Genomic DNA, 6000 nt, shown 5'->3' on the forward strand with positions numbered 1-6000 from the left:
ATTAATAATTGCAGCACCAGAACCCCGTGATACAATTAGTTTGAAAGTATATCATGGTGTTAAGGTTTTAAAGAAACGACGTAATGCTGCAGCACCTTATGATGGCAATCACCCACAGCTCGAAAGAGATCAGCTGCAAGGTAATGCGGGAGGGGGGAATCAGATGACAGAAATGCAAATTTTTATGGCTCAACATGAGTATGAAATGGCTAGACAACGAGCATTTCAAGATTGGCAGTATCATCAAAACCAAATCATAAGTCATTGTGCACACATAAATACAAACTACATTCCTACTCCAATGCCCGTATTTCCTCCCTGGACTATACATACCCGACCACCGTACCCTACATATGACCCAGCTCAAACATTCTATAGTACTTACGGCTATGAATGGAATCCCTACTGGTACCATCCTCATCAACCCTAATTTTCTTTTATGCCTATTTTTATTTATTTGGTAACTTGTAATTTTATACTTTTAATACTTCTTTTGATACTATAATAGTTTTTATAATTTTCTAACTTTTATTGTTAGATTTTAATAATTTTTGAATGTGGGGTGATATACCCAACTTCAAAAATATGTATATATGTTTGTAGTTTATCTCATGTACAAAACAGGGTAAAACAGCGCACTTTCAAAGACTGGCATTAAGTTCAGCAAAAGCTATTAATTTTGATGAAAAATGAAAAAAAAAAGTGTGATGTAACAACAGACGGAATGAACAAATGATGTGCACCATTTATCATTCAACACAAACAACAATATGTTTGGAAACTTTGGTAAAATTTAATCATTTTTCTACGCTAATCACCCTCAATAATTTAAATTGCTACTAATTTCTTGCAAATGAGGGCATTGCAAGATCTTAAGTGTGGGAAGGGGTTAAATTCTTTTTGATTTTTAAAATTTTAATTTAAACATTTGGTTACCATTAAAAATACTAGTAACGCAGTAGTTGTATTAGAATCTAGTGCTCTCTGATAATAAAGAACAGCCCTAGTTTTATATACTGACTACCCACTTCTAGTAAAAAAAAAATATTTTTAAATTTTTTTTTCAAATAAATGAATTCAAAATCATGTTTATACATATTTATGAACGATAAAACTAGGTGTTAATACCGAAATTGTCGTTACCTCGTAAAGGACATAAATTGAGAAACAACTCAAAACGCTTGAATTCATTTAAAAATAGAATAGAGAAAAATAAAAAGGCAAAGAAAGGAAAATAAAAACTAAGTGTGGAAAAAATTTACCAAATTATTCAAATTACATATATCACATATTTTTGTACAAATAATTGAAGATACTTTTGTTTTGGACAAATTTTATCAGTTTTACCCGATTTCTTATAATATATTTGAAAGAAATGTGCCACTTGATTTAAAAGGAAGTAAAGACTTTCGAGAAAAAGACACGCGCTTCCGGATTTAGGTCAGGAAGTTGTCGTCCAGACCAGTTGTAGAGTCTACGAAAAACCTTGAAAAGTTTTCTCGAAAATCAGCTGGAAATCCACGGACCTCTGCATCAAATAGGGTCGCCAAGTGGTCAGACTTGTCCTAACCATGAGAGGATCTGTCTCGTACAATGGGGGGCACTGCAAATTAGCTTATAAGACTAATGAATCAGATCCCCAGAAAGGATAATCTCCTTAAAGATCAAAAATCAGCTTTTAAGCCTGATATTACTCAATCCTTGAGATAGACCTTAAAGATTGAGAATTACAAACTCATGGAATTCAATGATATCTAAACTCGAGCTTGAACGAGAAAATATTTTGATCAAAATTACAAACCGATTTGTTTTCTGAAACCCTATTTTCAATGCGTTCATTACCATTGAACGTAAAATCCTAGGAATTCATCTGGAATTCATTAGGTCACCTGAACCAAATCGGGTGTCAACCGTAAGAACGATGGTTGCATAGCATGGTCGAATACAGGACCTTGTGCCAGACCTAAAAATAGAATAGAGAAAAATAAAAAGGCAAAGAAAGGAAAATAAAAACTAAGTGTGGAAAAAATTTACCAAATTATTCAAATTACATATATCACATATTTTTGTACAAATAATTGAAGATACTTTTGTTTTGGACAAATTTTATCAGTTTTACCCGATTTCTTATAATATATTTGAAAGAAATGTGCCACTTGATTTAAAAGGAAGTAAAGACTTCCGAGAAAAAGACACGCGCTTCCGGATTTAGGTCAGGAAGTTGTCGTCCAGACCAGTTGTAGAGTCTACGAAAAATCTTGAAAAGTTTTCTCAAAAATCAGCTGGAAATCCACGGACCTCTGCATCAAATAGGGTCGCCAAGTGGTCAGACTTATCCTAACCATGAGAGGATCTGTCTCGTACAATGGGGGGCACTGTGCAAATTAGCTTATAAGACTAATGAATCAGATCCCCAGAAAGGATAATCTCCTTAAAGATCAAAAATCAGCTTTTAAGCCTGATATTACTCAATCCTTGAGATAGACCTTAAAGATTGAGAATTACAAACTAATGGAATTCAATGATATCTAAACTCGAGCTTGAACGAGAAAATATTTTGATCAAAATTACAAACCGATTTGTTTTCTGAAACCCTATTTTCAATGCGTTCATTACCATTGAACGTAAAATCCTAGGAATTCATCTGGAATTCATTAGGTCACCTGAACCAAATCGGGTGTCAACCGTAAGAACGATGGTTGCATAGCATGGTCGAAGACAGCATGTCACGGGACATTTCCTTAACAGTTGCTTGTTCAACGCTTTCCTTTACAACCGGACGGTAGTTTACCAAAAGGTAATATACGGAGCAAGTATATTGGACGTGTTGCTTTCCCAATACAAGGTTAGCAAGTGGGTGACACAAAACCATAAGTTTTGAGCTAAAATTTTCAAATCTGAAACCCACAAAACCCACAAAAACAATTTGCAAACACCGGTGAAGGGTTATTCTGGAAAACTTATCTAGGATAAAAGCTAGATTGAATTTTCAAAAGATCAAATGTTTTCATAAAGATCCAATTTCCTAAAGGATCTAAATTTTTATAGTCATGTGGGACTGTAAACCACATCGTTACCACCATTGTTCATAACCACCGTATTGAAATCACTGATGTACAAAGTGTGAAGAATAAAGAAGTGATTCCAGTAAAGTTTTATTCAAGATCTATATTGCTTGAGGACAAGCAACGCTCAAGTGTGGGAATATTTGATAATGCTAAAAACGAACATATATTTTATAGCATTATCCTTCAAGAAAGACAAGCTTTTAGTTGCAGTTGTTATATTTACAAGTTATATTCATTTAAATAATAAAAGGTGAAGACAAAAGACAGATTCGACGAATTGAAGACGCAAATGACCAAAAAGCTAAAAAAATACAAAGTACAATCCAAGTGGTTCAAATTATTGATGAGAAACGTCTAAAAATTACAAGATTACAAGCCGTGAAACGCAAAGTGAAATGTCCCGTTCTTATTGATTAAAAACGTTCCATATTAATTGATTTCGTTGCGAGGTTTTGACCTCTATATGAGACGTTTTTCAAAGACTGCATTCATTTTAAAACAAACCATAACCTTTATTTCATCAATAAAGGTTTAAAAAGCTTTACGTAGATTATCAAATAATGATAATCTAAAATATCCTGTTTACACACGACCATTACATAATGGTTTACAATACAAATATGTTACAACAAAATAAGTTTCTTGAATGCAGTTTTTACACAATATCATACAAGCATGGACTCCAAATCTTGTCCTTATTTAAGTATGCGACAGCGGAAGCTCTTAATAATCACCTGAGAATAAACATGCTTAAAACGTCAACAAAAATGTTGGTGAGTTATAGGTTTAACCTATATATATCAAATCATAATAATAGACCACAAGATTTCATATTTCAATACACATCCCATACATAGAGATAAAAATCATTCATATGGTGAACACCTGGTAACCGACATTAACAAGATGCATATATAAGAATATCCCCATCATTCCGGGACACCCTTCGGATATGATATAAATTTCGAAGTACTAAAGCATCCGGTACTTTGGATGGGGTTTGTTAGGCCCAATAGATCTATCTTTAGGATTCGCGTCAATTAGGGTGTCTGTTCCCTAATTCTTAGATTACCAGACTTAATAAAAAGGGGCATATTCGATTTCGATAATTCAACCATAGAATGTAGTTTCACGTACTTGTGTCTATTTTGTAAATCATTTATAAAACCTGCATGTATTCTCATCCCAAAAATATTAGATTTTAAAAGTGGGACTATAACTCACTTTCACAGATTTTTACTTCGTCGGGAAGTAAGACTTGGCCACTGGTTGATTCACGAACCTATAACAATATATACATATATATCAAAGTATGTTCAAAAATATATTTACAACACTTTTAATATATTTTGATGTTTTAAGTTTATTAAGTCAGCTGTCCTCGTTAGTAACCTACAACTAGTTGTCCACAGTTAGATGTACAGAAATAAATCGATAAATATTATCTTGAATCAATCCACGACCCAGTGTATACGTATCTCAGTATTGATCACAACTCAAACTATATATATTTTGCAATCAACCTCAACCCTGTATAGCTAACTCCAACATTCACATATAGAGTGTCTATGGTTGTTCCGAAATATATATAGATGTGTCGACATGATAGGTCGAAACATTGTATATGTGTCTATGGTATCTCAAGATTACATAATATACAATACAAGTTGATTAAGTTATGGTTGGAATAGATTTGTTACCAATTTTCACGTAGCTAAAATGAGAAAAATTATCCAATCTTGTTTTACCCATAACTTCTTCATTTTAAATCCGTTTTGAGTGAATCAAATTGCTATGGTTTCATATTGAACTCTATTTTATGAATCTAAACAGAAAAGTATAGGTTTATAGTCGGAAAAATAAGTTACAAGTCGTTTTTGTAAAGGTAGTCATTTCAGTCGAAAGAACGACGTCTAGATGACCATTTTAGAAAACATACTTCCACTTTGAGTTTAACCATAATTTTTGGATATAGTTTCATGTTCATAATAAAAATCATTTTCTCAGAATAACAACTTTTAAATCAAAGTTTATCATAGTTTTTAATTAACTAACCCAAAACAGCCCGCGGTGTTACTACGACGGCGTAAATCCGGTTTTACGGTGTTTTTCGTGTTTCCAGGTTTTAAATCATTAAGTTAGCATATCATATAGATATAGAACATGTGTTTAGTTGATTTTAAAAGTCAAGTTAGAAGGATTAACTTTTGTTTGCGAACAAGTTTAGAATTAACTAAACTATGTTCTAGTGATTACAAGTTTAAACCTTCGAATAAGATAGCTTTATATGTATGAATCGAATGATGTTATGAACATCATTACTACCTTAAGTTCCTTGGATAAACCTACTGGAAAAGAGAAAAATGGATCTAGCTTCAATGGATCCTTGGATGGCTCGAAGTTCTTGAAGCAGAATCATGACACGAAAACAAGTTCAAGTAAGATCATCACTTGAAATAAGATTGTTATAGTTATAGAAATTGAACCAAAGTTTGAATATGATTATTACCTTGTATTAGAATGATAACCTACTGTAAGAAACAAGGATTTCTTGAGGTTGGATGATCACCTTACAAGATTGGAAGTGAGCTAGCAAACTTGAAAGTATTCTTGATTTTATGAAACTAGAACTTTTGGAATTTATGAAGAACACTTAGAACTTGAAGATAGAACTTGAGAGAGATCAATTAGATGAAGAAAATTGAAGAATGAAAGTGTTTGTAGGTGTTTTTGGTCGTTGGTGTATGGATTAGATATAAAGGATATGTAATTTTGTTTTCATGTAAATAAGTCATGAATGATTACTCATATTTTTGTAATTTTATGAGATATTTCATGCTAGTTGCCAAATGATGGTTCCCACATGTGTTAGGTGACTCACATGGGCTGCTAAGAGCTGATCATTGGAGTGTATATACCAATAGTACATACA

Source organism: Rutidosis leptorrhynchoides, chromosome 6 (genome assembly GCF_046630445.1).
Source record: "Rutidosis leptorrhynchoides isolate AG116_Rl617_1_P2 chromosome 6, CSIRO_AGI_Rlap_v1, whole genome shotgun sequence".
Classification (NCBI taxonomy): Eukaryota; Viridiplantae; Streptophyta; class Magnoliopsida; order Asterales; family Asteraceae; genus Rutidosis; species Rutidosis leptorrhynchoides.